A 27,079-nucleotide genomic window follows, 5' to 3' on the forward strand; every position below is an offset into this window, starting at 1 on the left:
ATTTGACGTGTGTATTTAAATACCGAAACGTAGGTATTTCAAATACAATTGTAATTAAATTCAATTTTGTGGGCGAAAATACATCCCTCAAATTTATTGTCACGACTTATTTTGCTCATCCTAAAGGGGTGTCCAAACAGGACACTACAAAACTCACGACTCCGGCAAATCGTGAAAATTGAAGCGGACGCTTCTATTTTTACGGTCTGTCGGAGTCGTGAAAATGTTTGCAGGAGTCGTGAAATTTTTTACGATCACGACTGCTCTCCTCTTCAGATTGACGTCACACGCCACCTGCGTCTGGCTCACCTCGCCAACGCCCTCGCGTACCGCCGTCGCCTCGGCTCGAAGGCCAAGGAGGTCCGGCTTCGGGTGGATTTGGGACATTCCTGCGTCAAAGGGTGCGTTTCGCCCGCCTCGGATCTGCTTTCTTTGTAGAGATTCTCTTTCGTCGTGATGGCGTCCGATGCGGTTCCGTATTGTGAGCGGAGGCTTCTTCTTCTTCTAAGCGTTGTGAAAGATGGTGGGGGGGGGGGGGGGGGGCGGAGAGGGCCAATAGTGGTTGCGCACCGGGCGCTTGGTCACTGGCTCTCGGGGGGAGGGGGGTGTGGGGAGAAAGGTTGGGGGTGAAGGGGGGAGATAGAAATAGATTTGTAGAAGGGGAGGGGGGGCGGGCATGTCGGAGTACGCGCGAGGGGGATTAATTTAGTTGCATCGAATACCGGGTGGCCGGGGATGGGGGGCGGGGGGAGTTGGGGGTCCAGCGCTGGAGGCTGGCACGGCGCGGTGTCCGGCGATCAAGCAATCGTCCGGGGCAACCACGTCGTGTGGTGGGAGGTCCTTGAGCGATTGACCGACAGCCAACAGAGCGTGTGAGTGGCTCTCCGGACCCACGTGATAAGCAGAGCAAGGCCGCCGTGGAGGAATCGAGGTGGAGATTTGACGGAGGGAAGTTTCCCCCCGGGAAGAATTGACGGAGGGAAATTTCCCTCCGACGGCCGGAAGCGGATCGCGGCAGAGCGCGGCACGATTTGCCGGAGTCGTGAGTTTTGTAGTGTCCTGTTTGGACACCCCTTAAGACGTGTCCAAAGCTGCTCTTTCATCTCAACGCCAACGGCAACAACAAACCAAGAAACTACAACAGTCCTGAGGCAGTTCGCATCTCGCTCACCGCGGGCGCCCGGGCACACCGGGCGCCCGAGGCACTTGCCTCTATTACGTTAAATAAATGTTATTGCAAAAGTTACAATTCTTGTTTTTATGCATGTAATTGTAAGATATAGTCTCCGTCCTTTATTCGGCCATGGGGCTTTTTTCTTTTTCTCCTCCCACTTCATTTTAAAGGCACTGTCCAGAGCAGGAAAAATCTACGTTCTGCACCGAATGCAGTGTCTCAATCAAGCACAAGCGTTTAGTGACTTTGCGGTTACGGCGCTAGTCCAGGGCAAGAATAGTGACTAAATCGACGTTCACAGGCAGACTGGCTAAATAAGTGCCTGTGACAACTTGTGATGCTTTACAGCCTGATTTTAATCCATATTTTTGCTTGGAACATTCCAAATGCGCGAGTCGTCCAGATTTTCGTAACTGGTGCGAATTGCAACAACAAAAAATTCTCTAGCTAGTGCTGCCGGTCTTGGTCGTCTCGGTTCCTTGTTGGTCTGTACCAAAATGTAATCGACGAGAAAAGCTGCTTGTAGCTCTGCACTTTCTTCATCTAATACGTCCAAGCTGATTACATTTTTTTGTGATTATATTTCTATTACGTTACTAGAGCCTCGCACACTAACTTCCGAGTGTGCAATGCAAAATTGAAATGTGATACCCAGAAACCCGTTGCAGGTGTCTTGAAGTCGCTGACGCAAATTTTGAGGAATGTATTTGGAAAAGTATTTGGAGGAGACCAAATACATTTGGTTGTATTTGTATCTTGTAATGAAATGTTTTTTTGGAAATTTAATTAGATGTGTAATTAAATACATTCTTGACGAAGTATTTTGTATTTGTATTTTGATACATATTTGCATGTATTTTGCCCGTCCCTGTGCAATAGTAATGGTGCAGGCGAGCTGGTGGATGTTAACCATGTTGGGACGTCGTCCTGTCCCGTTCTGTTTCTTCGACTTTTATGTTCTCATATTATGCTTGTTCAACACAAATAAAAAAAGCACTCTTTTGAGAGAATTTTCATTTCTAAAGAAGTTTTGGAAAACAAATTTACGGGATGCTTATACTCTACAACCTGAACAAAGCAACTTTTTGTCGAAATAAAAAGGTCAGGCAGTAAAGAGATACCCCTGGTACAAATGCTGTGGTGGACTTCCGTGATTCCGCGACTCTGTCAGACTTGTCTCGAAGTTATATTTAATTTTCATATAACTAGATGTATGTCCACTCTGGAAACAACAGCGTACATTTGAATAACAGAGACCTGAGATCCTTACACCAATACTATGTGCCATGTTTCTACTACTCAGTGTACGTGTTTGCGTGTGAAACCAGTATTTTGCGCTAATAAAATACATTTTCAAAAGAACACGTGTCTTCTGCTGATACATGTGTTCTCATTTACAATGCAGAGGCAAAAATCAAATCAATTCTGTACATATACCACTTAGCATAAACACCTTTTTTCCATTCATTCTTGAGCACACTGAAAGATCAGCTGAAGTTGCTTTTGTTTTAAAAACTTTTGCCGTGTTTTGTAAAAAGAAAAAAAGTTGAAAAAACTGCACCTTTGTTTTCCTGGCATTTAATACAGACTTGTTTGTCAGCAGATCACACACAGCAGATATCACCGTGGCACACACAACTCGAACAACCAATGAGACTGTTGCTATCGGAATAAAGCTTCTCACGAGAGCCAAAAGCAGGCTTTCAGGAGTGAACAAACACATCGAAATGAGATTGTTGCATCCGGGGCTTGTTTACATTATGCGTAAAAACCGGACGGTTGGCGACCAGCTGATCGCAATATAACACCAAGGATACCGATGTCTGGATACATAAAAAGCAGGATAAAGACCTCGATCGTCCCTTGTATGCAGTAGCTGTCATACTTTCCATCCAGCCGCTTTTTAGCGCAATTAACCAGAACAACCACCGAAGCGTACACAACACCATTTAATGTGAGGCCTGAATGGTTACATCATCTAAGCAATGTTGACAAAAACCGTTTGTAATCGCAGACCGATAACTTTAGGTTTAGATAAAGTACACGTCATAGTTGTGATGTCATCCTGATATTCCGCCGACGGGCCGATTCCTCGCCAACTGTTATCACTGGTCACATGACCCGATTCATATGTATATATTCACGGTTGTTTGAATAAACGGGACTGCTTTTGCTCACCGACGACGGCTAGTCGGACATGGTGTAATAATAATAATAATAATAAGAATAATAGTTTTATTTCCCATCCATGATGAAGGGGAGGCCGGAGAAAAAAGCTGCAAAAGAGCAGCTTGACGAGTCTCCGGCCCCCTACAGTGGCAAGACAGACGGCAGCAAGAACAACGAACAAGTTCTAAAACAGGGAAGGGAAATAAAGAATGAATGACAGTGGCTTGACAGTCATTCATGATTACATTTTTGGCATGGACAGTACAAATTTCACATATATTCAGCTAAGGTCCAAATCATTACTTGTGAGGCTGTTGAGTAAAAATGGTAGGGTGTGTTTGAGCATTTGTTTACCATAATTTGTTCTGTGAGGGATCATCTTCCAATACTCAGTGTGACGAGTGGGATACGCCTGAATATTTTTGGTCAGTGCTGAAAGTTCAGCTAGAAAGCGAGAATTCCTTTTTTCTTCGTTCTTAAAACTAACGCTCAACCTGTAATTATATAAATTATGTGCAGTAATGATTGCAAAGCGCGTAAAGAAGTCTTCAGTATGAGATTCATACGGAGCGTTACATATAATTCTGATTATTTTTTTTTAAAGTAAAAATATCTTACCTAAATTTGTTGACGTGGTCGTGCCCCATACGAGGTGACAATAACTTAAGTATGAGTAGAAAAGGGAGTTGTATATAAGTACTCGCACAGAAATTGGCAAGACAGAGCGATTTCGATTAACCAACCCGACGATACAAGATAACTTACTGATAACATGATTTACGTGGCAGTCCCACGACATGTACAAGTGGGGCGGAATCCGACCGGCTCCGACGGAATGCCGCAAACGACGAGTACGAGCCCTTAAGCAACAACCGAAGCAGCGTCGACCTCGCCACCACAGCAGCAGCCGGCGTCACGTCGACATGGCAGGACTGAAGCCTTCGAAGCCGCTCGACTTCCACAACGCCGCTGACTGACCCGCCTGGATAGACGAGTTCGACGACTACAGGTTCGCATCGGGCCTGCACGAGAAACCAGAGGAAGTTCAAGTAAAAACACTTCTTTATAGAACGGGCCGGAAGTCGCGAGAAATTCTGCGTTCGGTAGGCGTAAAAGACGAAGAATTAAAAAAGCTCAACCTCATAAAGTCAAGGTTAGACGGATACTTCGTTCACACCAAGAACACGGTGTACGAGAGCGCTCGTTTCAACCAACGCCGACAGCAACTGGGAGAAAGGTAGACCAATTTGCGACCGAGCTACACAAGCTAGCAGAGCGCTGCGAGTTTAAGGACATGAAAGAGCGTCTTATCAGAGATTGATTCGTTGTCGGTCTTTTGGACCAAACTCTTTCACAAGAGTTCTCACAAGAGAACTCTCTCACAAGAGCAACAGTTTGGCACCGTCACAGGGAATGCTCTCGGAGGGGGACGTCTCGGCACACGTTGACACCATCATCCGGAGACTGCCAGAATCCGACAGCCTTATAGACCGAATACTTGTGGAGCAGAAGGACCAGGAGTCCCCATTTTTGCTTCAAGGCTGCCGACAAGGGTGGCCAGACAAACACAAGCTACCATCGATTCTCAAGCAGTACTGGGCAAAGCTTGACAACGTTACTGTTTGCAACGACTTGTTCCTAAACGACACCAGACTTGTCATTCGAAGAAGCCTACTGAAGGAAATGCTTCAAAGGCTTTATGAAGGCCGTCAAGGCAGTGATCGCTGCCGAGAAAAAGCCAAGGAATTTGTCTGGTGGCCAGGACTCAGCAAAGATATAGCTAGAGTTGTGTCCGAATGCCAAGAATACGCCACTGAACGCGTGCAATTCTCGGAACCGATGATACAATACAATACAATACAATACAATACAATACAAAAACCATCTTTATTTACTCTGTTTGAAAATAATACAATATAAAGCCCACATAAGCCAATGATGGCTTGTGTGGGGGGCGCGACAGGAGCCTCTGCATTTTTATTGCATACATAACTAAAAATAACAAAACATACCAATATTAGTACCTATTACTGCAGTTCCACCTCCTTCTACAGCTTATATTAGTTCGCCTAATTTGATGAGTACATGTGTAAACCCGTCGAATCCTATTGAATTAGCAAGAAAAATAGAATTCACGACTTAGGAGACAATTCTAATAATAGAACACAATAACAACCTTTTATATCCTGCGTTTTCGGGGATACTCATCGGTTATACCTATTACCTTTTAAGAATCTTTTTTTCCCTGTTCAATTATCCACTTTTTTCCTGTTTTTTTTATTCTAGGGGATTTTATTTCTAGTAGCTCATCGGGTAATGTATTATAAAGCTTAGGTATGTAATATTTCCTTGTGGCCTCTCCATATCTTGTTCTTACAAATGGTTCAACAAATTTTTTATTAGGTCTTAATGTCCTTTCTTTTTTATTTTCGCGCCTATATTTATTGGTGAAAAAATGCTTTATAATAATATCATACTTCATTTGATCTCTGAAACGTAATATTCCTAATTCTTTATGCATGTAATCTGAGAAATTAGTTTCTTCGCGCCGGTACCCAATATTCCTAACTATCCTTTTTTGAATCGATTCTATCTTTAGTTGTAAATACTTGGCACAGTGCCCGTAAACTGTTATTCCATACTGAAGTACGGATTTACCCAGTGAATTGTATATAATTTTAAGTATGAATCGCGGTACTAGTTCTTGGATGTGGTACATATGGGCCATTAATACCCTTAATTTTTTGCAAACCTGGTATATGTTACTATCCCATTTAACATATTTGTCTATGTGCATACCCAGGTATTTTACATTATCAGCGTATTTTAGCGGGATGCACGAGCAGTTGTCGCAGTTCTCATCATGCATTTTTATTGGAAATTCATTTACGATTTTTTTTCTTGGATCTCTAAAGCATATTACTTGCGTTTTAGGAACATTTACAATTATTTGGTTTTTACGGTACCATTGAATAATTTTATGTATATCATCTTGTATAGTCATTGCCGCTACTTCGTAATTTCTATGTGCGTCTACAATTACCGTGTCATCTGCAAATTGAAGGAGCTTACTTTTTAAGCTAACCTGTGCTATCTCGTTAACATATATATTAAAGAGTAGTGGACCGAGGACTGTACCTTGTGGTACTCCTTGTTTTACCTTAATTTCCTTGCTATATTTTGAGCCTAAACGTACTACCTGAAATCGATCAGCAAGATAATTCCGAAATAAATCATATGTCTTCCCTCGAATTCCAATACTATATAGTTTATCCATTAAGATATCATGATTGATTGTTTCGAAAGTCCTCGTAAAATCTATGAATAAGGCTAGAACATAATTACCGGCGTCGATGTTTTCATTTACGTAGTCAAAAAAGTCTTCTAGAAGGTCACTGGTTCCTATATGTTCCCTGAATCCATATTGTGTGTTAGTAGGTTATATTTAGTGATATAGCGCCTAAGAACTTTATTAATATATTTTTCCATTATATAGTTTATCACAGAAAGGATACAAACTGGTCTATAATTTAGGAATTTATTTTTCTCACCTTTCTTGTATATAGGCCGAACAACGGATGTTTTAAGCTTTTCTGGGATGATGCCGCTAGAAAATATACGATTGTACAACTGTAATAGGACAGGTTTCATTATAGTGATATGGTATTTAATATCTCTAGCCCTAATTTGATCAAACCCTGTTGCCTTATTAGTCTTTAATTGCTTTACAATTTCAATTAGATCATTGTCATCCATATCGGGGAAAAATATTGAATCATTATTTCTTATTTGATTTGGTTGTCTTTCCGTTGTCGTACAACATAAAGTTTCAATTGACTGCACATATTCTGTATTAAAACTATTTGCTAGTATCCCTAAGTCATGTTCAGGACCGAAGTTTTTTGGATAGTGTCTTCAATCGTTTTTTTCTTTTTTCGTTGTAACAGTTGGTTTCCCAAGGACCAGCATTCTGCTGTATCTTTTGTCTCAGAGAATTAGTTCCAGTAATAATTTATTTTTGTTAATCTTATTAATGTTCTAACTTTATTCCTAATTATTCTGTTATTTTCTTTGTAGTTCTTATTATTAGGAAATCTTTTCAGTAGTTGCCAAGCTTTCTTTTTTTCTTTGATCAGGTCATCAATTTCTTTAGTTATCCATTGATTCTGTTGTTTACGTTTTTTCGTGCTGCATCTTTGAGTTGACTTTGTATAAATATCATTGAATATTTTAACAATATTATCGTATAATTTTTCTGGGTTTGGTTCTTCGGCGAGAACGTTCCAGTCGATTTCTTGGATATGTTTATCGACTATTTTATTATTTATAAATGAGCCTTCAACAATTTTATTACTGTTTTGAATAAGATCTGGAATAGTTACTGCCACAAAATAATGGCCAGCCACTTTTTCAGAAATTACTTGTCCTTCGGGTTTACCTTCCTTCGACCGCACGTGTATATGATCTATACATGACTGTGTTAGTTTCTCGCCTAATATCTCTTCTCTTGTGAATTCATATATCATTGATTCCAGTCCCGCTTGTGCCATATCATCTAGGTAATTATTTATCATTAAACTAGGTTTTGTGATGTCAAGATTAATATCCCCTACAACTATTAAGTCTGTGTCTTTGTTGTCATTTAGCCATTTATTGATATCATCGAAAATGTGTTTACATTACCCTGAGGTGCTCGATATAATCCTAATATAGAAGTTTTTTTTTCTGTGGTATTCTATTTCAATGTGTAGTGCCTCCGTTGAGCAAAAGTTTACTTTTTCGTGTTTGGTTATTTTCCATTTTTGATTTATCATGATCATGACACCTCCTCTTCTCTTCCGGTCTCTATTATGCGAAAATGTTTCAAAATTATCTAGAGAGAACAAGGCATCTTCATCAGATGAAATATTTGTTTCTAATAATACAATCACGTCTAAATTGTCCAGATAAGGGTCTATCATACTGCTTATTTCATTAAAATGTTTTTAAGACTGCTTTCATTGGTGTGTAGAGGAACAAAGCAAAACTCGTTAACAGTAGCGTTTATTCTATCCCACCATTTTTCAAAAGAAAGACACGTTTGTTTCCTTTCCATGTCTAATATGGTGAATGTACTTCCCTATCTAATTTTTGCAAGGTCACTTTCATTCTCGATTCTTAGAGTCGGGCCGCCTTCTCGTTTTCGCACATGCGAGCATCCTTCTTTATGCCAGATAAACTTGTACCCGAGGTGTTTTGCTTTTGTTCTGACATCAAAGAACAACTTTCGGTTTGAAGCGGTCAAGTTTTCTTCTAGATAGACGTTATCTACCTCTGCGCCACTCCTCAGTTTCTGTTTATTTTTAAGCCACGCATCTCGATCGTTTTTTTTTTTTTTTTTACAATACTGCCAGCCCTGTTAAGGGCCAAAGCAGGAGTGGATAATACAAAAACAAAGAATGCACACTGCGTTCTGTACATCGCACAAGTACACACAAAAAAAAGCCGGTGTTACAAATCCGCTTACAGAGGCGTGCCAGAAACACATACATATATATATATATATATATATATATATATATTATTCAAACAACACACGTAGAGCATTCTCGAAATCGGAAATCGACTCGAGAGCAACAACAGCACCTGGAAGTTTATTCCAAGAATCTATAGCCTGCACAAAAAATGATTGTTTAAATATATTTATACGGGCGTGAATGGGTTCGAGCACTTTCGGGTGATGTAAGCGCTCTGAACGGTGGCTTTTGGATGTTACATATTTAGAGCTGTCGATTTTGAGAAGGTGATTATAAATTTGAAAAAATAATTTCAGGCGTTGACATATTCTCCTTTTTTTCAAGGGCTGCATGTCTGCCTGCTTTTTTAGCTCCGTCACAGACGCCGTAGTCCTGAAATCAGAAAATATCGTACGCACCGCAAGTGACTGAACCTTTTCAAGCTCATTAGAAAGCGTGGCCTGCCAAGGATCCCACACCTCGGAAGCATACTCCAGTGTTGGTCTTACAAGAGCTTTGTAGGCAACAAGCTTAACCGAGGGAGGTGTCCTATACACCTTCCTTCGTAAATACCAAAGTTTTTTAGTTGCCTTTTTTGTTACATAATCCACATGTTTGTTCCATTTCAGATCGCTAGTAATAACCACACCCAAGTATTTATAGCTGTCAACTTTAGTAAGCCTGACATAATCAAGCTCGTAGTCAAAGTAAAATATCTTTTTTTTTATTCGTGAAGTGCATGTATTGCGTTTTCTGGGTGTTTATTATCATATTCTTTTCACTACACCATGACGAGACGCGATATAAAATATCATTTACTTCTATCTGATCGTTTACTGACGAAATGGGAGCATATATAATACAATCATCGGCAAGCATTCTTACTTTCACGCGCGCGTTACTACAGATAGAAAACACACTATTAACATATATTAAGAAAAGCAAGGGACCCAACACGGAGCCCTGTGGAACCCCTGAGTACACGTCCAACAATTCCGAAAAGGTGCCATTTACATCGACGAACTGCCGACGATTTCTGAGATATGCGCTAATCCATCTTATAATCAATGAAGGAACACCGTAGTCAATTAAAACATTAATTAGTTTAAAATGTGGTACTCGATCGAACGCTTTAGACAGATCTATAAAAATGGCATCCACTTGCAGGCGATTATTAACATAACCAGAAATCTCATGATAGCATTCCAGTAGTTTGGTTGTTGTTGAATACCCTTTCCGAAAACCATGCTGATTGGAACTTAGGATGCCCTTATCCTCCATAAAAGAAACGAGCTGTTTATTCACAATGTGCTCTAGTAGCTTACATGACGTACAGGTCAAAGAAATGGGGCGATAATTATCAACTGAATCACCCTTCCCACTCTTTTTCACGGGCACAACTCTTGCCAATAACCAATCGTCCGGTAAGACAGTCTCGGAGTGAAATGAAGAATATAATTGTTAAGTATTTCGCAACCCATTCAGCGTATCTTCTTAGAAATTCATTTGGTAGAGTATCTGGTCCTGGCGATTTCCTAGTATTAATTGATAACAATAAGGATACGATACCTTGTTCCGATACAAAACCACTCACATCAGAGCCTTCATCGTTGGGAATGCTGCTGAATTCAGTTGAATCTATTGTAAACACAGACTGAAAATATTGATTGAATTGAGACGACATTATGGCCCTGTCGTGCACAACGTTGTTATTAACACGTAACTGACTTACCTTAGTCCGTGACAGAGTAAGATAACGCCAAAACTTTTCAGGGGAGGAAGAAAATTCTGGCAACGACTTTGTAAAATAGGTTTCCTTGGCTAGCTTTATCAATGTTTTTAACTTGTCACTCTGCTCACAGATAGCAGGAGAATGATGCTTTCGAAGCCTCTTTACTTTACGTTTTGCCTGCAAAATTTCTCTTGTAATCCATGGATTGTGGCGTTTTGTCGTTTTAGTTTTCTTCGGTATAAAGTTTAAGATGCAGTGCTTAGTAATACTTTTTAAAATCCAACCACATTTCATTTACACCACTGTGATCTTCAAACCCATCTAGATGCTCTTCTAGATAATCAATAACAGACTCGTCATTAGCCCTTTCGTAGTCATAATACTGTTTTACTTGAGCTGAATCTTTTTGGCAAACATTCATATCGCACTTAAAAAACACCAGTTTGTGATCAGATATTCCTTCATGCACAGTAACGCTACAATGATCGAAATGTTTGCTAACGAACAAGAGATCGAGCAAGCTGCTTGAGTTTCAGTAATTCGCGTAGGTTCTTCAACTGTTTGACGAAGACAACGACCAAATGCAATGTCTACGAGCACTTCAGATAGTTTAGTTCCTGGACAAGCCACGCCCTCATCCGACCAGCTTACGTCGGGTGCATTAAAATCTCCTCCGATAACTATTCTACTACACTTGTTAGTATTAGCTAGCAAATATTCTAGGATTTGTTTTAAGTCATCCGGCGGCAAGCCGGGTTTTCTGTATACAGTTCCAAGTGCTAGCCATGTTCCAAAAGAATTTATTTGACACCAAACACTTTCGAAATTTTCGATTGATTTCATAGAACGGTACACTATATTTTCTTTAACGGCAATAGCGACTCCCCCCCCCCCCCCCCCGCGAGAACTCCTGTCCCTTCGTATTAATTTGTAGTTTGGGGGTACCACTTCCGAGTCTTGAATATCACCATCATAACCGGGTTTCAGTAATCATTATGACGTGTGGGTCGTAGGAAAAAATAACAGCTTCAATATGTTCAGCTTTATTCGCAGCGCTCCTTGCATTGAGGCATATCAGTCTCCTTTTGTTCCGGCAAGGGCCGTCATGCTGTGGAACCAGTTTGCAGACGGCTTCCCTGCTGGCTTTCCGAACCCAGCTTAACCTTGTCGTTTTTGTCGAAATCCCAAACGTAGAGCTCCTTGTTTATTTTTAGTTTATCGTAGGATAGTGAAACTCTCTCCCCGTTATTTCTATTTGAGAGTGAGCTTTTCCAGAGAAGCCCTCTGACAGAGCGCGCATGGAAAGGAAAATCTTCCCCTATTGAGATACGAGTGCCCTTTAGTTTTCTTCCATTTTGTAGTATAAGTTGCTTTTCACGATAATCCACGAGTTTTATATCACAAGACGCTGCGAGTTAATTTTTGGCCTCCCCAGGCGATGGACTCGTTCCATACTAGTTATTGTGAGCCCTAAGTTATCCTCGAATACTTCTTTTAGTACCACATCATTAAGGATATGCGGATTTTCGTTTGCGTTTTCGTTTAAACCATATATAATTAGGTTGTTTCTGCGTTCCCTGTTTTCTAGATCGTCGATATTTTGTTCAAGGGCGTGCACATGATTTTGAAGTGCTTCAACCTTCCCTTCTAACCGAGATTCGGTCGCGGTAACCTTGGAGGTCAAAGTTTCTATCTTTTCTTCTAAGCCATTCGTCCGTGTTAAGAGAGTGTCAACATTCTCACTTATTTGGAGCAAAATTTCATGATCAGTCGGTCCCGGGTTTGCCTCGACATCCCCGCAAACCAAAAGACTAAGCACGCATGCACAGTCACTCAGCAAAACGAGAAAGCACCTTGGGCTCGGCACAACTATCAGGAATATAACGCTAGTTTTAAACAATTTGGATACTGGTCTCCAACTAACCTGGTACAGAAGGACGGGTGGTTTAGCCATTCTCTCTTGGAGGCAAGTGCCGAGCCCACTGTCGTATCCGCGAGTGGAGTGCTTCTTTATAGGCAGCGCCTGCAGCGCCGTTGACGAGGAACTTCCGTATGAGGGTGACGGTTGCAGAACTGGCAAGTGCTGTTGCCCCGTGGCCGTAATCGTGTCGTAGATATGGCTGGTGGTGATAGTTCCGTGGGCAGCCCCCATGACGTGGTCTTCTTCGGATGGGCCGTGCTCGGTACAGATCAGCAGCATGGTCAGCACCTGGTACAGAAGGACGGGTGGTTTAGCCATTCTCTCTTGGAAGCAAGTGCCGAGCCCACTGTCGTATCCGCGAGTGGAGTGCTCCTTTATAGGCAGCGCCTGCAGCGCCGTTGGCGAGGAACTTCCGTTTGAGGGTGACGGTTGCAGACCTGGCAAGTGCTGTTACCCCGTGGCCGCAATCGTGTCGTAGATATGGCTAGTGGTGATAGTTCCGTGGGCAGCCCCGATGACGTGGTCTTCTTCGGATGGGCCGCTGATAAAGCGTACTATCACCATAGGTGTTTTCTTTGTTTTAGTGGGGATGCGGTGAACTGCATCTACGTTATCTGTGGTTAGTCTGGGCACTTCTATCTGGTCGGCGATTTTGTTCAGCTTTTCTAGTAGGTTTTCGTTCAGAGATTCGACCAGTCCATGTACTTCGAGGTTATTTCTACGTCCGTATTGTTCCAGCTTGTTTATCTCTTTTTTTAGTTGATTCGTTTCGTCATTCTTTTTTTTTCGTTTTCAAGTTCACTGACCCTTTTTTTTAGATCTTCGATCTCACTGTCATGGTCTTTTACTTTCTTAAGTAGCTCATCATAGCTGTCCGACATTGACTGCACAGACTTCTCTATGTCCATCACAGTTTGTTTCATTGTAACTAACTCATCGACTTGCTGTTTGAGTGGTGCGAGCACGCTCAACATGCTCATTATCTGAGTCAGCTGTTGCTGCACATCCAGCTTTTCGTGACTGGGCTGTCCGCCTTCAGGTGTGCTCTGAAGTCTTAATCTTGCCCCCTTACATGTTGACACTTCCATAATTCTTTAAATCCCGGTCTCTTCCCTCGGAGGGCGATTTCGGTTACTCCTGAGCAAGGTCCTAAGTGGTACTTGGAGTGACATCCGTTACATTCTAATACACTGTCTTCTTTTCTTATGGAAGTTTTACAGTGCAAGCATAAGTCTTCGGTATCGTCGTCTTTCGGCATTTCTGTGACACCTCAATCGGTAGTCAGTACTGGGCAATCAACAGTCGGCAGTCGGCGACGGGAGTTGAGTGTTTTAATTTAGGTAATGAAAAAGTTCCTACCTGCAGAGTCAGGTTGTTATTGTCTGCAAGTAACTCCGTCGCCGACTGCCGCTGCCGATGCCGTGTCTGCCTCTTTTGTAAACGGGTCCTTGGTGCCGCCTCTGTCGTTGGCGTGGGTGCTGTCGCTGTCACTTGCTGTGACCAGTTGCTTCCCTCCTCGTTCTGCAGCAGACGATAGCTTGTCCGAGGGAGGCTTGTCCTTGTAGGCGCACTTTCCTCGGCCGGGTGTGGAATCTGCAGAGTCAGGTTGTTATTGTCTGCAGATAACTCCGTCGCCGACTGCCGCTGCCGATGCCGTGTCTGCCTCTTTTGTAAACGGGTCCTTGGTGCCGCCTCTGTCGTTGGCGTGGGTGCTGTCGCTGTCACTTGCTGTGGCCAGTTGCTTTCCTCCTCGTTCTGCAGCAGACGATGGCTTGTCCGAGGGAGGCTTGTCCTTGTAGGTCTACTTTCCTTGGCCGGGTGTGGAATCTGCAGAGTCAGGTTGTTATTGTCTGCAGATAACTCCGTCGCCGACTGCGACGGAGTTATCCCATCCGAAACACCAGAACTACTGTGGGAGAAACTAGGAGTTGATTTATTTGAACTAAAAAGAGCGGTGTACGTTGTTGTTGTTGATTTTCACTCCAGGTACCCGGAGATGGCGTTGCTGGACAGAGGCACGTTCTCTGTGGTGGTCATTCAACGCCTGAAAAGAATCTTCGCTCGGCACGGGATTCTGAAGACCGAGGTTTCGGACAATGGGCCCCAGTTTGCATCGGGTTCGTTTCAATACTTTGTAAGGACGTACGGGTGACAACCAGCCCTCGCTACCCGCAAGCAAGCGGTGACGTTGAACGTATGGTAAGGACCCTAAAACTGCTCCTGAAGAAAGCAGAAGACCCTTACCTTGCGCTGCTGATCTGCAGGAACACCACTGGGCCTACAGGTTTTAATCCAGCACAATACAATGCAATACTATAAACTTTTATTTTTCCAGAAGTACTCGAGGGGTCCCAGGACAAAAATCTGCTAAAAGCAGCTTGACTGGGTCTTGGTTCCTTTTATACAGGGTGTCACAAAAGAAAATTTACACGGTCTTTTTTACCGCAAAAATAAACTAGACATCGCCAAACGCTTATTCTCCAACCAAAGGTAGAGCTAGAGGTCACAACCAGATGCCAAAGTTTCAGCCCGATCCGATATGTTAATCAAAAGTTATAAGTGATTTTCTGAAAATTTCAATAAGAAAATGGAGCTTATTTTTGGCCCGTTTTCGGTTTCTGGTGCCATAGAGCCCCATGTGTTTGGAAACTCCATCGGCCACCATTTTCCCATTGAAATTTTCAGAAAATCACTAATAACTTTTGATTAAGTTATCGTATCGGGCTGAAACTTTGGCATCTGGTAGTGACCTCTAGTGCTACCTTTCGGCGGAGAATGAGCGTTCCGCGATGCCTAGTTTATTTTTGCGGTAAAAAAGACCGTGTAAATTTTCTTTTGTGACACCCTGTACATGGCAGCAGCTCGGACAACAAACATATAAAACACTTTACCAGGATGACAGGAAAAATAAAACAAGGTCACATAACATTGAAATAGCAGAAGAACAAAACTAGTTAGGAATAGTTGACACAGAAGGTACGTAAGTATTTTTTTTGCTAATTGTATAGATGTTTATTTTGTTCGTGAAACATTTATTTAACACGTACGGTACTTTGTAATGCGATGACTGGAGTTTGTGATTTGTGCGACACCGAGGAAGGATCCAAGAGTCCAAACGGCGTTTGTTTATCTTACTTTCGCGTTTCCCTCCCCCCCCCCCCCCCCCCCCAAGTTCAGAAATAAAATTTAAAAAAATCAATGAATGTTGGCGACGAGAGTAAACGGTAATTAGATGCGCATTCTAAGGGAAGTATTTGATATCTAGAAAATAATGTTTCTGTATGGTCTGTATATGCGACACCCGCGATATAACGTAAAACTTTTTTTTTTGCAATAATAGTAGAATTTGAAGGTTTGTCTTAGTTGTCGTAGCGCACACAAGTTGACAGTAATATAATTTGACTCAAATAGTGCGTAGTAAAGTTTTAACTTAATACTGATTTGTAAAATATTGCGACAGCGGGCAATAATGCCAACAACTCTGGAAAGTTTATAGATTAGATAGTTAACATGGCAATTCCACATCATATATTTGAAAAAAAAAAGTACTCCTCAAATTTTATGTTGGCTAACTAACTCAAATTGGGAATCACCAAGTTTGATTTCATTTTTAACCAGAACTGGTTTATTAATAGATCTAAATAAAATGGCTTTGGATTTTTTGGTGTTTACTTTAACGCCGTTAACTTTGGACCACATATCAAATTTACTTAAGATATTGTTCGCTTTACATATCAGAACATTAGCATCAGTAGCAGAAATAAAGAGGCTCGTATCATCAGCATAAATGACGTACTGAACTTGGTGGTCGATGTTAACAATATCATTTACGTATGCATTAAATAGAACAGCCCCTAGTATGCTTCCTTGTGGTACGCCAGCAATGATCATTATGAAAGCAAGAGTAATGACCGTCCATTACTACGCACTGTTTCTTACATTGTAGATATGATGTAAGTAAAGCAAGGGGTACTCCGCGGACACCATAATTGCCAAGTTTTGCAAGAAGAATGTGGTGATTCAAAACATCGAACGCTTTACTGAAGTCTATAAATACACCTAACGTTTAGTAAGGTACGTTGTTGGGCTAGTTGGTTCATCTTAGTAAAACATATAAAATAGCGCAACAGAAACAAGGACAAGAAGTAAACAGGACAGCGCCTGTCCTGTTTACTTCTTGTCCTTGTTTCTGTTGCGCTATTTTATCTGTTACACCTAACGTAAGAAGCCTTTTTTTCAATATTTTGCAATATAATTTCTTTTTGAAGTAATAAAGCGGCTTCAGTGGATTGACCTTGTCGAAAACCAAATTGAGAGTCCGTTAGTATAGAATGTTTTGTGAAAAACGAATTTAGGCGTCTGAGTATAATTTTTTCAAGTGCCTTAGAGAAGATAGGTAATACCAGATATAGGCCCGCAGTTATTCGGGACGTTCCTGTCGCCTTCTTTATATATAGCAGAAACTTTAGCCCACTTCATGTTTGCTGGAAATTGGCCAGATAATAATGCGAAATAATATATGTGTGCTAAGCATGGGGCGATTATATCTATTACATACCCAGCCGGCTTTATTTGTAATTGATCAACTTCACTACTTTTGCTGTGTTTTCGTCCTAAGGATATATTACATATCTCAATTTCGTCAGTTGGATTTAGAAAAAGCTATCGTTATTATGCCTTACAAATGAAAAGGCACTAGGATTATAAGCAGTGGGTTGTTCAACCGAAAAGGGAGTGTTAAAGCATTCCCCCAGACTTTCATTGGACATAACTTGACCGTCTATTTTTAATTCACCGATAGAGGGGGACACTTTTGTACGATTTATGACTTCATTTATTATTTTCCAAACCACATCGGGGCGCTCTCTAGTGACATTATGGAACATTTGCTTATAGTATGAAGATTTTGCTTTTCTAAGTTCAGAAGTTAGATTATTCCTAAATTTCTTAAAATATGAGAGTTTATTTGGGTCTCTCGTTTATAGGAAAGCTGTGTATAGGCAGTCTTTTTTATGCATCATTTTAATTGACCCCGTAAGTGTGACTTCATGGGTCCAAAGAAACCGTTGCTAGGGTCGTTGTTATGGACAAATACATGTGGCTGGGTTTCGCTATGAAAACCCGACCGTTCAAAAATCAGGAGTAGGATTTAAACTCCTAAGAATTACGGATATAGAAAGCTTGAATGTCATATATGTTTCGAATAAAGTGTGGCAGTAATCGCTTGTTTCTGAAATATTTACGACTGCAACTTCCTGTCCTCAAGATGCCTGTAGTAGACGACGAATGCAAGAAGCATGCCGTCTGCCTCACGCCGGCAGGCCAAGCCGGCGTGGTCGTTTGAATCGTGTGAATAAGGACGATATTCTGATATTGCATTTGTTCTAAATATAATGATTTTCAGTAACTTAAAAGAATTCATAGTGGGGGTGATGCAAAATATGGTTCATCGAAAGTCCGGGTGTCTATCGAGATGATCGTCTGCAAAAAGATCGCATTGAACCCGCGAGAAAAGCACTTCAGGCGATCGGTTGAGATCCCAAATTTTGTTTGTGGACTCGCGCTATGTGAGGGTGCGTCGTACCTGGTTGTAACCATCGCTGCAATGGTTACTGAAAAATTGCGATAGACCTGGAATTCTTTAATAACCTGACAACCTCAATAGCAATAATAATAATAATAATAATAATAATAATAAACGAATTACCTTGACGGCGTACGATTTGTTTCTCATACTGGCCTGCAGTACGCCGGTAGTGCACTTCAGGTCGTCGTCGTAAATGATCTGCATGACGTGGCTTGATTTTACGGCATTTTCACCCCTCTTAACTGAGCTGGGTTCTTCACAAAAAGAAAAAAAAAACGCACATTGCAGAGGCCTCTACGGCCACGGCAATGCACTTGTTTTTGTCGCGTGTTTACCGACATGTTTACCGACGCAAATCAATGAAGACGCCCGCTGCAAAAGAGACCAGCAAACCTTTCGTGTCGTCTGCTACCAAAGCAAAGCGGAGTGTAATACTTCAGAAGTGGCTTTCATTGTTGCAATACGACACTGAGACGACAAGAACATCTTCATAATTAGATATCAAGAAGTTAGGTTGCTTACAAAAAATATTTACTTGTAAGCAAAAATCTAGCCTCATGTGGAGTCTCCACATAGAGTAATATAGTAAACGTAAAGAGAGGACACAGGAGCCGATTCGCGGCCCAGATAGTGCGTTTCATACCCTCCGCTACGTGGCGCTTTTCTACAATTTGGTTAAAATTAATTAAAACTCTTTCTGTGAAAATTATTTATTTTTTAAATGGCAATGCTTTAAAATTGTTTAAAGTACTTAAAACGACTAAATAGATTAAATCAAATACGTCACAAAAACCACGTGATGAATGGCGCCTGCCATGGCCTGCCTGCCTGCACGCCGTCGCCTCTGCATCATTCTGCATGGCCACTGCACGTCCCTGCGTCGTTCGTCTGTGCCCTGCGTGCCGTCCATATGTGCTTTCTGCTGCATCATGTTCGGTCGAATTTGCATCAATCAAGGTGACGCATGACCGCCCGCGTGCTCGCATGCTCGGCGTGAATTCGTGGAGCCGATCGGGTTCGAGCTTCTCGCGCTGTTGTTTTTGCCGGGCTGTCTGGCTGCACTTGAGCGTGTCTGCATGTTGATTTTCGATGAGATTGTTTTAAAAAAAGAATTTAGCTTACGACCTTGCACACGACATTGTCCATGGGTTTACAGATAACGGTGTTGAACGAACCTCTAACATTGCAGATAGAGCCTTGGTTGTAATGCTGTCTGAAATTTCCAGGAGGTGCGTTTGCACACACTGTTGTGCACACTCCAACAACGTCTTCTGTTTAACGCAGTCTCCTCATTTCTCTCATTTGGGAGCTTAAAGGAGCGGTGCAATGATATTCAATTGGAATGTTTTTTCACTTTACACGAGCTTACTGGCACTAGTGGGACTCAAGGATACTCGCACGCAACGCCACTGAACAAGAAACTCCTCTGTTGCGCTCTAATTTCGAGGACAAAACCCAGTGTTTTTATTCAATCTCTCCTTCGAAAAACCTGATGACATAGCTGGACGGTAGCAGTACCGCCCAGTGACGATATTTGAATACGGCTCATAGATTGGACCCGAGCATGGCGTGGACACCCGATTTAGGATCGTGATAATCGATAGCTCGAGAAACATTCGGGTAGTGTCCTGTGTCAAATCGCTGCAATGACGACAACAGCCGAACCATAACAATGTCTGGAACTCAGCGCGTGTCCTGTGCCTTGCCAACCCCAGCGCATGACTATGATCAACATTGGCGCCATATAATCAGCTCCAGATCACGGGGCCGCTTGTTCTGGCTGCGAGTTGAGGGGGTGAACTCTGCTAGTTTTTCTTTATTTTTTTCTGCGACTTTGATTGCGTGTGGTGAAAACGAGCGGGTATATTTTACGGATCATTAACGTCAGGGATTCGTTCTAAGCAGTATTTGCGCAAAATACAAATATCAGTGCATCGCCCCTTTAAGACCGTTGGCTTCACAGTAAAGGCTGTGGTCTGTGGTTAGGGGGCTTCAAACGTAAGCTCGGTGTGTGTGGTGATAAGCCATTTTTTGAAGTTGACAACGAACACGTTTACTTTGTCTTTGATGTTCCGCACCTTCCCAAAAAACCAAGAGCAATCTCCAAGCCCACAAACTTTGCATTGGAAATGAGGTCATTGAGCGGTCTTCTATTGTTGAGCTTCATCGTTCTATCCATGAGATTAGCTTGCAATTGACTTCGAAACTTACTGAGAGACACATTTATTCAAAAACCTTTCTGTAACATAAAAGAAAATTGTGCCCCACAAGTACTGAGTGCCTCAATCTTTCTTGTAATCATATCTCTTGTTTATGCAAAGGAACTTCCTGAGGCAGCCATGCCTACAGCCTATTTCTGTGATAGGATGTGCATACTTTTTGATTGTCTAAATAGCTAAAAAATTTAAGAAGACAGGGCAGAAGTTGCGTCATGCCATTCTGAAGGGAGAATCTCAAATACTTGATTTTCTCCACCAGTAACTCGGACGGATTTCAGCATGGCAGTTCCAAAGTAGGAGGCAGCCATAAGTCATCATTGGGTGACAAGTTACTATAAAAAGTGTCCTCATGCTCTGGGATGAGCTTTCAAGCAGCCATGACTTTAAGTTCTTACTTACACGACGCCTGCAGCAAGGCACACTTGAGAACGTTTTTGGAGCTATATACGACAAATGCTGGGCTGCAACACAAACCCAAATGTGCATCAGTTCACCTCAGGACTAAAACACCTCTGGATAAAAAAACTGTTCAAACTGTCGGCCAATGAAAACGTAGATGACGACAAGGCTGACCTCCTAAAGGAGTTGCAAATATCTTCGCACCATGAAAGTTTAGTTTCAGACATTGTGGAATGTCTTCCAATTGATAACTTCCCGCCACTAGAGGATATTTCTGAGCTGGCATCAGGCATCAGGTCTAACATAATTGATGACTCGTCCACGTTTTTATTACGTTTGGGGCTATTTTATCAAGCTTTTGCTTGAACAGACAACCTACAGCTGTGGCTGTTCTCAGCTGCTATCGGATGAGCCTAATAACTTGACCAGGCCTCACCAGTACTGTCTTGTTCCTAAAGCCTACCACGTGCCTGGAAAATTCTTCGGGAACTTAGTAGTACCATCACAGGCTGCCTTTCATTTCATTCAGCAACTAGAAAATCACTTTCTTCCCATAATAGAGAGTGTGACACATGTTCGAGGAGTGTGTGACGCCTTGCATAGCACACTTCGAGGTCTGGGTGGTTTTCGCCTTTGCCCAGAGGAGTACCACAAAGGGTTTTTTAAATTGTTTTGCAGAATACCCTTGTGTTGACATGTTTGATTTCTTAACCAGAATTCGGACAAAGTTCGGTTGCACTCTTCAGTGGCTAGTAAGAACGAGACAGGTTTAACTGTTAATAGCGTATTAACAGAGGCGGTTGCCAAACCAAAAACAAAAAGTGATTAAGTTGGCGGTGCAGCTTGCTCTCCAAATATTTGTTTCCCCTTTTTTCAGCGAATGTGTATCACGGCTCCCTAACAAATGTATTTGTCCACTTTCTAAAAACATTCGATAGAAAATAGTGTATAGAGGCTAACAATATCTGAAAGAAAATGTATCCACTTTTGTATCCACTGTCCATAGTTTTTTAGCCGCTTTTTTCTGAAGCCATATTTTTTTTCTGAACAATTTCGGGGAATATTTAGGGACGTTGAATCTTGTCAGTGAGTTTGAGGCTATGCAAATTGGTGTTTTTTTTATATTTGCCGGAAATCGGGAATTTGTACTATTCGGCGTGTGCTTCGCACTGTTATTATACTCTTATGACTGGTAATGATAGCGATGTCTTATTTATTTTTGCACTTACTTCCCGTACCCGAGTCGGCGTGAAAGTGAATGTATCATACAGCATGTTCTCCGTGGAAGGGTTTTGTTAACTTGGTTCCGCCGAGAATCTATTACGATATGTACGAATGCCGAAGTCCTTCATATTCATTTTTTTGTGAGTATCGATCTCTTTCGTATAAAACATACAGAGCTTCTGAAGTAAATCATGTGTACATGAATGTGGTCCAATAAAATGTGTTCGAACCACTTACTGTTGTTGACCCCAAAATGCTCCACCAGCCGGGAGTCAATGCAGTGATTGTGTAACTTCAATGCTTTACAATATAAAAAGAACAATAAATATATATACTTCTGCTTTGTGAAGCAAGTTGAAATATTGTTTGACACATTTTGCACGGACTCTATCGTAGAAAATAAAGCAAAAGTGTGTCAGTATTAAAAAAAAACAAAAAAACTGCGGCTTCGGGAGTCAAGGTGCTCCCGAGAGATGAGCGAGGCGGGGAGGAAAGAGAGAGAGAAGGGTATTGGAGAACCGGAGCAAAAACGCCCAAACCGAAACCGAAACTAACTTGACCGGAAACGGAATCAGATTATATTTAATACCGCCCGCTAGGAGCGCTACCTGTCGCTGGTCTATCTGGGCCGCTGGGGTCTATGGCAGTGTCCGCTCTTTACCTTGTGTATATTACTCTATGGTCTCCATGCATTAGTCCGTAGCAACGTCCCTAGCAACGGTTTGTTTGGACCCAGACGCCATGTTGTGACGTCATCACTTACGGGGTCACCAGGGTTTCCTTACCTTTTTACTTACGGTCATGGTTTCTAACGGAAAATGCAAATGATAAAGTTCATTAAAAACGTCCTAGAAAGTAATATAACGTCCTAGAAAGTATTATTATTACTAAGTAAAGTATTAAGGTATTATTAACCACAACGGGGGCGTGGGTCGTTCGGGTGGAACCCGAGCGACCCACGCCCTCGGGAGATCGACGAGTAGCTGCGACGACCTCAGTCGCCCGAGCCTGCGTCCGGCCGAGAGTTCCGGTCGCCGTCGCCAGTACGTCCAGCTTCGACGACGCGCCGACCCCGTCGTGAGACCCTGTCACCCTTCTCGCGCCAGGAAAACTAAGCACGGCAACCCCTGAAGGTGTAGTTCCCGCAGACCAACGGCGTAAATAACCTCCAAAAACGCCGGAGGCCTCCAGCTCGATCGACGACGTGCATTGGAGCAACGCTTCTGCAACTGTGCCCAACTGCCCCAACGTGACCATTGATGGCCGCGATGCGTCGCACTTGTGGACACCGGAGTAGACTACTCCGTCTTGATTGGGAAGCTTTCACGCCGTCTTCGTAAATTGACAACGCCGTAGGAAGACCCTCAAATACGAACCGCCAGAGGCCACCTCATCACACCAGTCGGGATTTGTACTGCTCGCGTCGAGATCCGCGGTGAGACATGCCTTGTAAAGATCGTCGCTCTGCAGGATTCTATGAGGGATGTTATCCTTAGAATGGACGTTCTCAGCGAGTATGGCGCCTTCGCCGACCTCGGAGCAAACCAGCTGACGCTAAAAAAACTTGCTGCACCACAGGAGGAACCTAAAGCGACGTCATCCGCGGTCCGAGTCCTCGCAAATACGCGAACTTACCGCCGCGGTCGAGGGTTTTCGTACCCGCCGGGTTCGATGAGGTTTTCTGCTTCGACATTCTGCTCGAGGGATGCCTCCAGTGGCTTCTGGGAAAAGGAACCGGTCTAGTACGCGGAGTAACAGAACGTGAAGACGGGCGCGCCATGGTCCTGGTTACAAATTTCCGAGAAGAGCCGCACCACCTTCCGACAGGTATCGTCATGGGCCACATCGACGAACTCCAGAACTCAGCCGCAATCGTTGCACTTTCGGAAGAGCCGACTTCATCGCAGCATGAGAGAACACCGCCCCCGGAACTTGACATTGACCCGAAGCTTCCCGCCACTGAACGATGACGGCTGCATGACCTTCTGAGCGAATTTGGTTAATGCTTCGCCACTACATCAAGGGTGCGTCAAACAACAACGGTAGTAAAGCACCGCATCATTACTGACGACTACGCGCTACGTGTCCACCAGTTGCCGTACCAATTCTCCTTAAAGGCAAGTAAGGTGATTGAAGATGAAGTCCTGGAAATGCTCCAGGATGACATCATTCAACTTTCAAGAAATCCGTGGGCGTCCCCAGTCGTCCTTATAAAGAAGAAGGACGGAACCCTGAAGTTCTGCGTGGACTATTGTCGACTGAACCCTGTGACTAAGAAGGACGTCTACCCGCTCTCTCGCATCAACGATACGTTAGACCGACTGCGCCACTCCCGATATTTTTCGTCGATGGACCTAAGAGTAGCTACTGGCAGATTAAAGTCGACGAACGCGACCGCGAGAAAACTGCTTTCGTTACTCCCGACGGGTCGTACGAGTTCAAAGTGACGCCGTTCGGACCTTGCACAGCACTAGCCACCTTCCAGGGTGTCATGGATACTGTACGGGCAGGTCTGAAATAGCAGAGCTCCTCGTCTACCTGGATGACGTCGTGGTATTTTCACGAGATTTCAACGAACACTTACGACGACTCCTAGCCGTTCTTAAGCCAACAAGGCCGCCGGCCTGTCACTCAAGCCAACAAAGTGTAGGTTCGCCTATGGCGACCTTAAGTCCCTTGGCCACGTCGTCAACAAAAAATGTATACTCCCTGACCTCGAAAAGGCCGGCACCATAGCTGCATTTAAGCGTCATCTGACAAGAAGGCCATGAGAAGATTTTTCAGACTTTCTGCATGCCTACTACAGGCGGTTCGTTCATGACTTTGCCAAGCTGTCCGCACCCCTGACGCACCTGACGAAGGACGCCGTAAAATTGAACTGGACAGAGGAACACCAGCGGTCATTCTATGAGCTCAATCGAAGACTCCACACACCCCGATTCTTGAGCATTTCCACAAGTTCGCTGATACAGAGGTACCCACGGACGCCAGTAAAACCGGTCTTGGAGCAGTACTAGTTCAAAAACAGGACGGGGCAGAACGAGTCATCGCATACGCAAGTCGGACGCTGTCTAACGCGGCGAGGAACTGTTCAACGACTGAAAACCACTGTTGTGCTGTGGTCGGGGCAATAACAAAGTTCTGCCTATATTTGTGTGGAAGTAATTTTCGCGTGGTCACAGACGACCACTTGCTCTGCTGGCTCGCGAATCTGAAAGACCCGTCCGGACTCCTCGCCCGGTGGAGCCTATGACTGCAGGAGCACGACATGACGCTGGTGTACAAGTCCGGGCGGAAGCTTAATGACGCCAACTACCTGTCAAGGGCCTCCGTCGAGGCCGGTCCTGCCTGCACCGAAGACAATGACGATGAGTGTTTTCTCGGCGATCTGGATGTCAGCGACATGGTGGCACTTCAACGAGACGACCCTGAACAGCGAGCACTCATCGAGCACCTAGAGGAACAAGCGAGTAGGGTTCCCCGTGCTTTCCTAGGATTCCTGCCTACCTTCTCCATACCGCGTGGACTTGTGCACCACGGTACAAGGAGAACGTCCTCAGCAACAACAAAGCGTGGCTGTTGGTTATTTCTTCTAGCCTTCGAGAATAAATCTTCCAAGGATGCCATGACAATCCAACCGCTGGGCACCTTGGCTACAGCAGGACGCTCGCCAGAATTCGGGAAATGTACTACTGGCCGAGACTATTGAAAACCGTTCACTTCTACACTCAGTCATGCGACTCAAGAAGCCACCAACGAAGCCGTCACAACTTCTGCATCCGATTGCTCTCCCGTCCACGCGGTTTTAGCAGATCGTAATGTATTTACTTGGCCCTTTTCCGCCGTCAACGTCGAGAAACCGTTGGATGATTGTCGCCAGATTATTTCACGCGATACGCCGAAACGAAAGCCCTTCCTTCAGGACTGCTGGGGAAGTTGCCAAGCGTTTCATCGAGTTCATCGTCCTCCGGCCCGGCGCTCCCGAAGTTCTGTTTACAGATCGCGGGTCATCGTTCATGGCACAGAGGATCTGGCTGAGACAGATCTTCTGTCTCAGCCAGACCAACCACCGGCGAACCACACCGTACCCTCCTCAGACTAATAAGCTGACGGAACGCTAAACAAGGAAATCGCTGACATGGTGTCGATGTACGTCGACGTGGAACACAGGACGTCCCGAATCAAAAATTCATCAATGTAACCCTGTTTGGCAGTCAATTTTTTCTAGCGGACCGCTGACTGCGCCTGACTGTACGTCATGCATGTCTGATTGGCCAACAAGTTACTCTGACCGACAGTCAAACTCCAGTCAGACTCCGCTTGTCGGCTTTCTGATGGTTTCCTGGTGGCAGTCGGCCGCCGCGAAATGCCATCAAGATGTCTTGGTGGCGATTCTGATTGTACATCGATTGTCTCTGACTGTACGTCAAAACGTTTTGACGTGCAGACAGACGTACGATCAAAGGACGTAAAGTTCGTTCGGATACCACTATTTCGTCAAATCTATGAATACGAAAAATAATCTATGCACGAGAAAACGATTTCGGGACGTGAGCCCATAAAACCGCTAATGAGATATGACACGCAACCGACCGACAACCTTGATCAGAAGCCCGCCGAAACGCCGAACACGCCACTTTCGCTTCGCCCATAGAGGCTTCGCCCTGCTTCCATGAACGATCGCTTTCGACTCGTTTTGTTTGCCCGCTTGCTCCAACCTGTCGATCCTGCCCGGGCTCTACAATGTCTTATGTTTTAGTAGAATTTCTACTCGACAAGACCCAGCCTGTTGTGAGTTCCGACGATGTAAGGGACTTTAGTGGTGTAGTTGAAGACGACAAGGTGTACCAGGTCTACTGGGCCGGAGACGCGCAAACAAAAGGATCGTTCTACGACGCGAAAGTACTCTACATGGCAGGTGAGTAGAACTGAAGTACGGCGAGTGATGTACGAGTGCTTTGCATAACATGCTGAAGGCTTAATTGCATATGCAGCCGAAGCATTCTTTAGAGCGAGGCGCTCATTGTCGGAATCTCGGGCTGCATTACTAAAATGCTCCTGACTCGGTCCGAGAGGTTTGGGCAAGAAAGTTTATACCTTTCTATCTGGCATGGGCTATTGGCCTTACCACTGTGCAGGGGCTGCTCGCGTTCGTCCGT

This window comes from Ixodes scapularis, unplaced genomic scaffold (assembly GCF_016920785.2).
Source record: "Ixodes scapularis isolate PalLabHiFi unplaced genomic scaffold, ASM1692078v2 PGA_scaffold2__306_contigs__length_199485367, whole genome shotgun sequence".
NCBI lineage: Eukaryota > Metazoa > Arthropoda > Arachnida > Ixodida > Ixodidae > Ixodes > Ixodes scapularis.